The sequence below is a fragment of the Xenopus laevis genome, chromosome 9_10S (assembly GCF_017654675.1).
Source record: "Xenopus laevis strain J_2021 chromosome 9_10S, Xenopus_laevis_v10.1, whole genome shotgun sequence".
NCBI classification, from domain to species: Eukaryota; Metazoa; Chordata; class Amphibia; order Anura; family Pipidae; genus Xenopus; species Xenopus laevis.
In genome coordinates this window covers 47876685-47888947 of record NC_054388.1, presented here as the reverse complement: position 1 = coordinate 47888947, position 12263 = coordinate 47876685, and the positions used below count along the sequence as shown (strand labels likewise).

At 43.2% G+C, this 12263-nt stretch overlaps 1 long non-coding RNA gene across 1 annotated transcript; it reads right to left on the bottom strand.

Annotated features, from left to right (window-relative positions):
• Window positions 1–5784: 5784 nt before the first annotated feature.
• LOC121399106 lies at window positions 5785–11263 on the bottom strand. Its single transcript, XR_005964756.1, has 3 exons — window positions 11026–11263; window positions 9185–9333; window positions 5785–6412 (listed from the first exon to the last, which is right to left on the bottom strand). It is a non-coding gene; the product is annotated as an uncharacterized LOC121399106 (long non-coding RNA).
• Window positions 11264–12263: the final 1000 nt, after the last annotated feature.

The window sequence follows — 12263 nt, the reverse complement described above, 5'->3', positions numbered from 1 at the left end:
TTAAGACAGTAATATATATATTTTTTTTCCTTTCAGATTTTTTCTCTTTTTGTTATTTTATCTGATCTGAAGAGGAATCCACTAAGAGCAGGAGGCATCCTAGCTCTAATGGCACAATCCCTGTGCACCTTCCCCAGCCTAATCCACTCCTCAGGACTGGCACGGCTTTTCTGGTGGATTTGTTTCACCAGATAGAGCACAGCCACCCTCTCTCAGAGACAGGTGCTGCTGTTGCTCTGGAGGACAAGCCGATCTTACGCGCAAGGAAGGCAGATAGCTTGGCGCCATAGCGTAACACAAAGGAAGCCTTCACAGTATCGGTGCGCACTTCTGGGTTTGTTTCTTAGTGCCAACCTGGCGCGTGTGCACGTGCGCACATGTTTAGAGGCATACCGGCACCCATTTTGGATCATACTGCGCACCAGAGCCGCATGTGAACAGCACAGGGAAGAGCTGTATTAAGCTCACACCAGGTACAAGCCTATAACTTGGATCGCAGCACAAGGGTTTTAACCCAAGCTGTTTTATTTATATATATATATATATATATATATATATATATATATATATATATATATATATATATATATATATATATATATATATATATATATACACAATGAGCGCATTATACAGCCTTTAGGCTTATGCACATGCGTCCAAGTTGTGTCACATACATTCACAGCCTGTAGGCTGCTGTTCTCCTTACATTTATGCCTTCCCAGTACTTATGCCTACAGGGCACATAATTACAGCCTTATCAATGCCTACAGGGCAAAGCAAGGCTAGCCCTTAGTACTAATTTGGGTTTTTTATTAGAGGCACAGTGATTACTATGGTATATACTCTAATTTCAGATATTCACAATGGATACTGACGTAGGCCTGAAGGAGCTTAAGAAGGATATGACTAACACAGTTACACCCAAGAAAAGGAAGGCAGCTAGAAAATCCCACACCCAACTTAAAAAATGCAGTTTTGTAAACATACACTAAGCAAAGGGGAACATGGTGTATGCCTAGATTGTGCAGAACCAGCAGACTCAGCACCTACGCTGTCACCACATCCAATTCCATTGCAACAGGCAGACGGCAGCCCTCCCCTGACCTTGGAGGCTCAAGGTCCTTCTACATCAAAACCTCTTCAGTTGGAAGAATTATTTGACTGGATCAAGTCAACCATCCAAACTTCTATTAATCAACCTACAAAACATAGTAAGAAAAGAAAGGCACAAGTGACTTTAGACACACAATCATCTGATTCTGATGAGGCTAGTGATCAAGATAGTGATATTGAGTCTGGAGAAATCTCTGCCAGTGAGAGCTCCTCTGATAACTCGGACACAGAGCGGCAGTACCGCTCACTTGCAGGGCCAGAAATAGCCAAACGATTACTGCGTGAAATGCTACCTACGCTAGAAAGTAAAGACGAAACAACAGCCGCATCAAAGGCGGACAAAGTGTTAGGTGTACAACCAAGGAAGTCTAGGGCCTTCCCTATCTTCAAATCAGTAACCCAAGTTATAGACAGCGAATGGTCCAAACCAGATCACCGGCTCTCCCAAACGCAACGTTTCCTTAACACTTACCCTGTTCCAGAGGAACAACGAAAAATCTGGGATAAGGCCCCTAAAGTGGATTCAGCAATAGCTCGTCTATCCAAACACACAACACTACCTACTGAGGAGGCAGCTTTCAGAGAACCCATGGACAAAAAATGGAGGTCTCTCTAAGGCGGGGTTATACCCATGCCACAGCAATTCTTAGACCGGCAGTGGCATCTGCGGGTTTGGCACGCACAGCCAGATTCTGGTGCCAGAACTTCAGGAAGAACTTCAGGAGGAACTACAACGCCTTAGCTCAGCATTAGCTTTTTTTGTCAAATGCAGCCACGGACACAGTTAGGCTAGCGGCTAAGACCAGTGTGGACACAGTGGTGGTGAGAAGAGCACTTTGGTTACGCCACTGTTCTGCAGACACAGTGTCCAAGACCAAGTTAATGAATCTAAAATTTAAGGGAGATGCTCTTTTCGGTCCCGACTTAAAACAGATTATTACTGAAGTTACCGTGGAAAAGAGCACATTTTTACCTTCTGGCAAAAAATCCAGATCTGAACAACCCAATAGCTCCTACAATAGACCTTACAATAGGCCATGGAGCTCCCAGGACTTCTTCTTTTGTTCCTTTCTCAACTCCTCATTTCGCTCTTCCCAATCAGGTGGAGAGACAAAAAAGTGTAGACCAACCTGGTCCAATCAACAAAGACAGGCCAGGAAACCAGGTCCCCCAAAGCCCAACTCAGGCTGACTCAAGGCTCAGCGTAGGGGGAGTGGGTGGTCGTCTTCAACAATTTTTCCCAATCTGGCAAGACCACATTCCAGACAATTGGGTCCTATCGATCATTGCAGAGGGATATCGCATTCCCTTCGACAGCCTACCCCCTCGCACTTTCAAACGCCCAACCACACCAAAACATCCAGCCAAAAGACTAGCTCTTTTACAGATTTTCAATGACCTACAACACAACAATGTCATTTCACTAGTGCCTCATGAAGAATGCTACAAAGGCTTTTACTCAAATCTATTTTTAGTCTTAAAAAAGTAGGGCACCTTCAGGCCGGTTTTAAATCTAAAGTCACTGAACAAAGTCTTGTCCAAACTTTATCCAAAGTTTCGAATGGAGTAGATTCGCTCAGTGGTAATGTCAATGACACACCATTTCTATATGACAAAAGTTGATCTTCAAGACGCATATTTGCACGTACCCATCAGGAAGCAATCTCAGCAGTATCTATGATTCACCGTACTGGAACAACATTACCAATTTCGGGCACTTCCATTCGGCCTTTCCACAGCACCCAGGGTGTTCACAAGGATACTCAGCCCACTGATTGCACATCTCAGGCATCTGGGGATATCAATCACTCCTTATCTAGACGACCTGCTCATCAGGTCCCCATAATACCACCAATGTCTCAGGGACACTCAAACTTGCGTCATGACATCAATTCTTGGGGATGTTGTGACTCAGCCCTTCAGACCATTTCTCTACCCCCAGAGAAAATACAAACGATTACACACTCAGCTCACCAGGTCTGTCTTCAGACCACAATCTCAGCAGAACGTTGTCTACAGTTATTGGGCTACATGGTTGCAGCACTGGAAGCACTACCCTTTGGCAGATTTCATATGAGAGAGTTTCAGAATCATTTTGTACGCCATTGGAACAGAAACCACACAGACTTGACCCAGACAATTCCAATTCCCCTGTTGATCAAAAGGTCGTTAAGTTGGTGGACATTACCTCACAACCTAACCCAGGGCCGGACATGGGCCTCCCCCAGCTGGACAGTAGTGACTAAAGATGCCAGTCTGACAGGTTGGGGGGCAACTTGGCCACCTCACACATGCCAGGGAACATGGTCATCTGCAGAATCAGAGCAATAAGAAATGCCCTACTGCATTGGTCCCAAGAGTTGACAAACAAACCACTCCGAATTCAATCAGACAATGCCACTGCAGTCGCCTACCTAAACAAACAAGGGGGGACCCGCAGCAACAGAGCAATGCGCGAAGTAGCGCAGATCCTCACCTGGACAGAACGGCATGTTCCAGCCATCTCTGCGTACTGCACCAGGTCACAGGACCCAAGGGCAGCATACTTAGTCATACTGTGAACTTTCAACAAAGTTTATGCTTTTCCCCATCTCGCAATCCTACCAAGAGTGATACCCAAAATTCGACAATAGCGGGTGGAGACTATTCTCATCGCCCCGGACTGGCAGAGGAGAACATGGTACTCAGAAATAATCACTATGCTAGCAGCTTCACCATGGCGACTGCCACTTCGACCAGACTTACTCACTCAAGGCCCAATCAAATACGACAATTTGCAGAGGTTGCATTTGACGGCCTGGCTATTGAGACCGACATATATCGCTCCAAAGGGTTTTCAGGCCAGGCCACCAACATATTGTTACAAGCCAGAAAGCAGTACACAACAAAGATCTACCATAAGACATGGAAAACTTTTATAGATTGGTGAAAGTCCACACAGATTCAGAGGCAACAAGCAAAGGTTCAGACTATTGTCGAATTCCTCACACAAGGGTTCCATTTGGGTCTTTCATTAGCTACCCTGAAAGGACAAGTATCCGCTCTTTCCTTGCTACTACAACATCAGTGGGCAAGGGAACCTGATCTCATACAATTTATGCAAGGGGGTGGGCAAAGTCTGACCACTGTTCAGATATCCAACACCTACCTGGGATCTCACCATGGTCTTCAGTGTACTTTAAGGACCCCCATTTGAACCTTTAGCGACCTGTCCCCTAAAATTCTTTACCTGGAAAATGACTTTCCTTCTGGCTATTATGTCAGCAATACGAGCATCAGACATGGCAGCCTTATCTCACAAAAAACCTGCTGCACCAAGATCGTGTTGTTTTCAGAACTCTACCTTCTTTCACTCCCAAAGTTGTATCAGCCTTCCATATTAATAAGGAAATAAACCTTCCTTCCCTCTGCCCTAAACCCTCTAATGCTAAACCCCTCCATAAGTTGTATGTAGTTAGGGCATTACGTTACTATCTTGACAGATCCAAATCTTATAGAAAGTCTGATGTTTTTTAAGTTACTTATGGCTTCAATAAGGGTTTACCTGCTTCAAAACTAGTTGGCTAGTGGAGACAATTAACTGTGCATATGACCTTAGTCATAAGGCTAGACCTTTCACTGTCAAAGCACATTCTACCAGGGCATTAAGTACATCCTGGGCATTACTTAATTCAGCTACTCCAGAATAAATTTGTAAGGCAGCCACTTGGGCATCTCTATCTACATTTGCAAAATATTATAGACTACATGTATTTCATTCCGCCCCTGCAGCATTTGGTAGAAATTAAAAGTACTTCAAGCTGCAGTGAGGCAACACTAATTCGTAGACCCAACCGTAGAAATGGGACAGCTTTTGGACGTCCCCATGGTGTCTGCCCTGACAGGAAGGGCTGTTCTAGAGAAATAAGGATTTTCAACTTACTGGAAAATCATTTTCTAGACAGCCTGGACTGTCAGTGCAGTAAGCCCCGCCCTTTGTCAAGTTAACGTTAATGGTTAGCGAGTTAATAATGTTATGTTGTTATGAATCTCTTTCTCTGCTGTCCTTTCTATTCTGCTAACTGAGCCTCAGACAAACTGAGGGGAATCAGGAGGAGCAGGAGCTTATATAAAGAGGGTGGAGTCGAGATTCAGATTTTTTTCTTCTGTCCTGCCTCCGGAGGTGGATACTTAACCCCATGGTGTCTGCACTGACAGTCCAGGCTGTCTAGAAAATGATTTTCCGGTAAGTTTTCCAATGCAGGAATCTTTCCCTGGGTAAGTGATCTCCCATAACGGCCCTGATTCTAGATACTCCCTGTTTTTGGGCTGTTCTCTTTCCAGTGGCCAGATAGGAACCCAACGTGTGAGCAACCCATATCAGGGAGTAAGAGGTCTGCGTCTGGGTAAGTATTAGGGTGAGAATATTGCAATCACTTACCACTGGCAGATGGAAATTGACCTTTACTTGTACAAAGTAACTGTAAGATTAATTTTTAGTCAAGCAGCACCTCAGCACCCCACAATGCACCCCGGCATATATAAACTGTTTTCTTTAGTGGGTCTCAGTGAGGGATGCTAGCAGTTCATAGGAGTGAATGTAATGGGCACCTACCCAGCCACACTCCACTCAAAATGCAGGTCACACCAGCCACAAACTGACAGGAAATACAGATGATTATTGTGGCCTTTAATGCAGCACAAATTAACTTAATAACAGAGACTTAGGAGTCGCAAAGATTGCAGCGTATAGGATAGTTCTTAGTTAGGTCTGTGAGTTGCAAGAGTGATGTTCAGCCCAGGGAAGGGTTTGGCTCTGGTGATTCTGTTTCTGGGTAAATATTTAGGAGAGTATGAGACACTCTATGAAGAGAAAGAATTGTGTAAGACAAGACAGATAGAGCAGCAAGAACAGGGAAAGATGTGCAGTTAGATTTCCCATGGACCATTAGGTGAGATGTCTCATGCACAGGAGATCTTCAGGGTTGTAAATAATTCACGGAAATGCTTAGGTTAAACATGTGGCTCAGGGCAGACTTTCCTATAAGGCATTACCCACAGCCTGTGACACAGGATCTCACTAGCCCAGTCTCCAATTACAGCTGACACACCAGTGGCATCCACTTAATGGACCCAGAGAAGAATAAACCAATAACACGTGCATGGTTTATAGTCCTGGGGGTTCAAGAGTTGCTCTGGGGGAATGAATGAGACCATCTGTGATTTCTCTTTCTGATGGGCACACTCAGCACGTTTCACTTGGATGGATCAGGCTTGAAAGGCACTTTAGGGTCCTAATAGCTGGTGCCAGCTCATCCTTCAAGAAGAAATAAAAGTGAGATTTTACACTCCCAAAGATTCATACAAGTGAAATCATACAGTATATAAAAATGGAATAGGGATACATCATACATTGTAACCTCTGCCCCTCGCTTCAGGGGTCTTGTCAAATGTTGTAGTTTGTGGCTGGATGATGCTTCAAGAACTTGGACTCAACCCCCATCAGTCTGTAATGCTGGGGCACTTGTAGGTCAGGAACATGCCCAAGTGAAACCTTCATTTTAAATACCCTGGTTTTACTTTTCCCTGTATTTTATTTGGTTATATTGTTGTCCCAACAAGATATAATGCATAACACATTTCCCTAATTTTACATTTTCCCAGATTTGACACCATTTTCTTCTGGTCTCTTGAAAAACAAAAAATGGGGGTTCTACTGTATATTACAACCATTTGAGCTATGCACACAGAGTGATGCTACTCTAACACTCTAGCGAGAAGAGAATCGCAAAAACACCAAATATGTTGCAGGTGGGGAACTTCCCCAATTCTTTATTGTGACCACCTGTGCATCAACGTTTCAGGGGGATTAACCCTCCCTTCGTCAGGATCCTGACGAAGGGAGGGTTAATCCCCCCCGAAACGTTGATGCACAGGTGGTCACAATAAAGAATAGGGGAAGTTCCCCACCTGCAACATATTTGGTGTTTGTACGATTCTCTTTCTATTCTCGCTAGTGTTAGGGCTCTTACAGACGAGTGTTTTTCCCTGCGCTCCCCTGCATTCCGTTTTTCTGCGTTCAGCCGCAGGGCAGCGCAGGAATAGACGCATTACATTTTTACCAATGGGGCTGTACTCACACAAGCGCGTGTAGGCGCCGAACGCAGGTTGAGACGCAACATGCTGCATTTTTCCTGCGTTCGGCGCCTACACGCGCCTGTGTGAGTACAGCCCCATTGGTAAAAATGTAATGCGTCAATTCCTCCTCTCCCCTGCGGCTGAATGCAGAAAAACGGAACGCAGGGGAGCGCAGGGAAAAACGCTCGTCTGTAAGAGCCCTTATGACGTGTGCCGACCGTCTTGAGAACTCTACACCACCTAAGCAGGAATATCTAAGGAAAGGTGAGAGGTGCGGCTATTTGTACATACAGAAACTCTAACACTCTACACATTATATACTGCACACAGGGGGCAGCAGAGTCACATATTAACCTGGTGCAAGACTGGGCACCATCCCCTTACACGTAATTCTGTCAGAAGGATATAAATGTCCCACAGCAGAACAAGTGAAGGGTACCTTTAGGCATGGGCGATCCTGGCCCCTTCGCTGCCTGAGGCAGCAGCAGTTGCTGCTGCCCCCCTCCCCCAGAAATTCGCTCTTAAAGTACCAGGAGCAGCATTTTTGCTGCCCCTGGTACCTAGTGGGGCGCTGCCACCTGAGGCGACAGCCTCAACTCGCCTCATTAGTGAAGCACCCCTGCCTTTAGGTCGTACAATGGTTGAACATCTGTAGGTTTCGGGGGCGCTGACGTGAGGCCTCCTGCAGACTGTGATTATGGGAGGAATAATGGAGAAAGTAAACAACATGATGCACATTTGCATGTAGGGGTTTATGGTTGTGAAGAAATGACATCACAGAGTTATGGAGAGAAGGGAACTGGAGTGGCAAAATGATAAAGAGAAGGAATGCAACATAAAAAAACCTGGAAGCAAGAAAGTGATCTCACAAATGATGGAAGGAGGGAATTGACATCAAAAAATGTTACAGGAGGGACGTGACATCACAATATGATGGAAGGAAGGATGTAACATCACAGGATTATAGCACATCCATATTAAAGTGGAAACATACACCTAAAAACAACTTTTCTAAAAATGAACATAATAAAAAGGGTTGTTCCCCCCATGTTCACCATTAATTTAATACATAGGATTTGTGTTGAAAATACATTTTAATAAAAAACACTAACTCAAAATTGGGCTTATTCACTTAATATCTCCCCTTCTCCCTTTATAAACAATTTGTTCAGAGTTCCAAATCTCCTTTAAAAAAACAAAGCTTAAGATCATTATCAGGGGCTTCTCTGTGGAGTGGTGATTAGTTTTATTAGCTGTGGGGGAGGATGTGACAGGAAGTGTTTACATGAAACAAGTTTAATTTTTCTTTTAACCACCAAAACTAAGAGAGACCATAAATAGTTCTTAATTAGAATTAAAAAATTAAAAGAATAGGCAGAAAGTATATTCAGCACAAGCCCCATTCATTCAACTCATGCTGAAAAACGTTGGGTAATGTCCCTTTGATTTGTACTATTTAGAAGAGGACACACAACAATGAGGGTGAGATTGAGGCAGGTATGTGTTACTTCTTAGTCAATATATAATCCCCAAATGTTTCTGTGACATGGAGAGCTCATTTATGGGGCCCCATGAAGCCACAAATTCAATTCCTCTGAACACCAATGTGTGTGTATATTTCTTTTTTTTAATCTGCTGGCCACCAATGTATTATTTTAATACTCTATAGGCCCCTGCCACCAATGTTTCTTTAAAAAATATTCTTTGGGGCCCCAATGGTTTTTTTTTAACTTGTAAGGGGGCCCTGGCGCCAATGTTTTTTTTAAAAAAATGTTCGTTGGGGCCCCAATTTTTTTCTAAATTGTAAGGGGGGCCCTGACACCAATGCTTTTTTTTTAAAAAAAAAAAAAAAAACTTTTATGGGGGGCCCTCGTGCCAATATATTTTTTTAACTTATAGGGGAGTCCTGGTCCCCAATAGCTTTTTATAACTTGTGTGTGGGGGGGTTTACCTTTTTTAACGCTGATATCTGTGTGGTCTTTTAACTGCATTGGCCCTGTCTTCAGTATAAGCAGAGATGCAGTCTCCCTGTATGAGTAGAGAGGCAGTTCCCCAGAATAACTAGAGAGGAGCTATTGTCCAAGTGTATTGTGCTTCTGACTGGAAGAAATAAAAATAGAGAAATAAAGGATTTATGTTTCAAAGATGGAAAACGAAAGCAGAATACTTGGTATTGTATATAAACTTACTGACAACAGTTCCCTGTACTTATCTCATACAGGAAAACCCAATAACATAAACAGAACCCACCCTTCTGGATGGAAAGTTGCCAATTACAACATCAATATGCTACTACATTAATTCTTTGGGGCAGATGTATCAAGGGTCGAATATTGAGGGTTAATTAACCCGCGATATTCGACTGCCGAATTAAAATCCTTCGATTTGGGATATCGAAGTTGAAGGATTTTGCGCAATTCGTTCGATCGTTCGATTATTCCATTTTAGTCCGTCTATCGAAGGATTATCCTTCGATCATAAAATTGTTAGCAAGCCTATGGGGACCTTCCCCATAAGCTAACATTGGCCTCGGTAGGTTTTAGGTGGCGAACTAGGGAGTCGAAGAAATTTTTAAAGAGACAGTACTTCGACTATCGAATAGTAATAGTCTAACGATTTTTAGTTCGAATCATTCGATTCGAAGTCGAAGGTCATAGTCGAAGGTCGAAGTAGCCAATTCGATTATCGAAGTAGCCAAAAAAACATTCGAAATTCAAACTATTTTTCCTCTATTCCTTCACTCGAACTTAGTGAATGGGCCCCTTTATGTTCCGGGAAATATTCAAGGGGGAAAAAAATCACTTTTTATATTATATTTTACAGCTTGCCTTGGACACACCCTTCACTGCACAGCAACCAATGGCACACATTCTGTTTGCAAGAAGAGTTATATACTAATACAGTTACATGCTATATATGATTACAGAATGCCAAGTTGCTCCAGCACCTCACGTGCCCCGTTTGAATGGTACAATCTAAAAGCAGTCTTTCATCCTACAGACTGAATTTCAGAACACATCCCACTGCAGTATGACCAAGGGATCGGTGGGATTAGTTTATAACTGGGCTTAATTATCTGGAAATCATAAAGAAAACAATAAAGCAGATGCCAAAAGCATGATCTTTGGGCAGAAACACTCCCACATGCACAGTCACTCTCCTGGGGGGGAGCATAATTATCTGGAAATCTTAAAAATAACAAAGTAAATGCCAAAGGAATGATCTTTGGGCAGAAGAGATCTGGCAGAGGGATAGAGGTCTGCGGCTGGCAGAATCCATGTAATGATGCAGTGAAGTGCAGGATAAGCAGTGGCTGCTGCGGCCATGAAGCTCTTCCCGTGTTGAACAGTGGCTACTTAGCTCCAGCTACAATGGAAAGAATGTATCAGGGCAGTAGAAATATTAGAGCTCACCCTCTGATAAATAACTGGCTGATCAATGGACTGTTTTGGTCATGTGTGGGCACCATTACTTAACCTGGTGCACCCGGTTTTCTTCTCCTGCTTTCAAATGCTGAACCAGTGTCCTCACCAGAACTAATATGTGATCTACCCAACAGTGAATGAAAACTGCAACACACATACAGTGCATGCTGTTTAGTAAACAGTACCCTCCGTAGCAGGCCCGGACTGGCAATCTGTGGGTTCTGGCAAATGCCAGAGGGGCTGCTGTAAGTTGCCATAGCCAGTCACTTTTTATTGGGCTGGTGGGGGCTACTTGGGACAGGAAAGTACTGGTCAAATCACTGGTCAGAGTTGGCATTATATGTCAGTTCAGGTTTTGGAACCTTACCTTCTGGATCGTTTGCTGGAAGTGATCAGTGCCTTTTGCCGTATGGCCCACAAGTTATTCTGGTAAAGGTCAAACTGTGGCTGGAAGGTTGAAACCTGTAACATTCATGCAGTGTTAGTAAGAGTTTTTAATCCTACAGTAATATACTCCCAGCTGTCTACATTACAGACTGGAGCACTCCAGAGTAACCTCTGTGGCTAAAGGCAGTAAACCCAAAACATTACCACTTGCAGGGAAACCACAGTCTGTACTGCAAGAGCTGGAACATACCTGGTATATAGCCCATAACACTTGCCAACTAATCCCCATCAGCCTGTACAAAGTATATACAGTTGTGTTCAGAATAATAGCAGTGTGTTTAAAAAAGTAAATAAAGCACAAAATTCTTATAATACCTTTTATTGCCATACACTCAAATGCAATGGGAACACTGCACATTATAATCCAAATCAAAACATGAATAACATTTGTATTATTCCTTATTAGGCTGTTCCAAGAAGTAGCAATGTCTGCATTCTTCTTTACAAACTCAAACATTCACTGTATAAACTAAAAAAAATGTTTAAAGATTTTGCTCTCCTTTGAATCACTGAACTAATATTTAGTTGTATAATCAGTGTTTCTGAGAACTGCTGCACATTTGTGTTGTATGGAGTCCACCAACTTCTGGCACCTGTTACATTCCACAATTCTTCTGCATCTCTTGGTTTTGCCTCAGCATTTTTGACCCACAAGTTTTCTATTGTATTAAAGTCCAGGGATTGGGCTGCCACTCCATAACATCAATCTTGTTGGTCTGGAACCAAGATGTTGCTCATTTACTGGTGTGTTTGGGGCCATTGTCTTGTTGAAACAACCATTTCAAGGGCATTTCTTCTTCGGCATAAGGCAACATGATCTCATCAAGTATTTTGATGTATTGAAACTGATCCATGATCCCTGGTATGTGATAAATAGTCCCAACACTGTCTTCCTACTGTACTGTGGCTTGAATTCAGTGTTTGGGGGTCACCTGACAAACTGTCTGCGACCCCTAGACCCAAAAAGAACAATCTTGCTTTTATCAGTCCACAAAATGTTGCGCTATTTCTATAGAGGCCAATCAATATGTTCTTTGTCAAATTGTAAGCTCTTCAGCACATCTTTTTTTTAACAATGGGACTTTGCTGGGGCTTCTTTTCGATAGCTTGGCTTCACATAGGCGTCTTCTAGTTGTAACAGTTTCACAGGTAACTTTA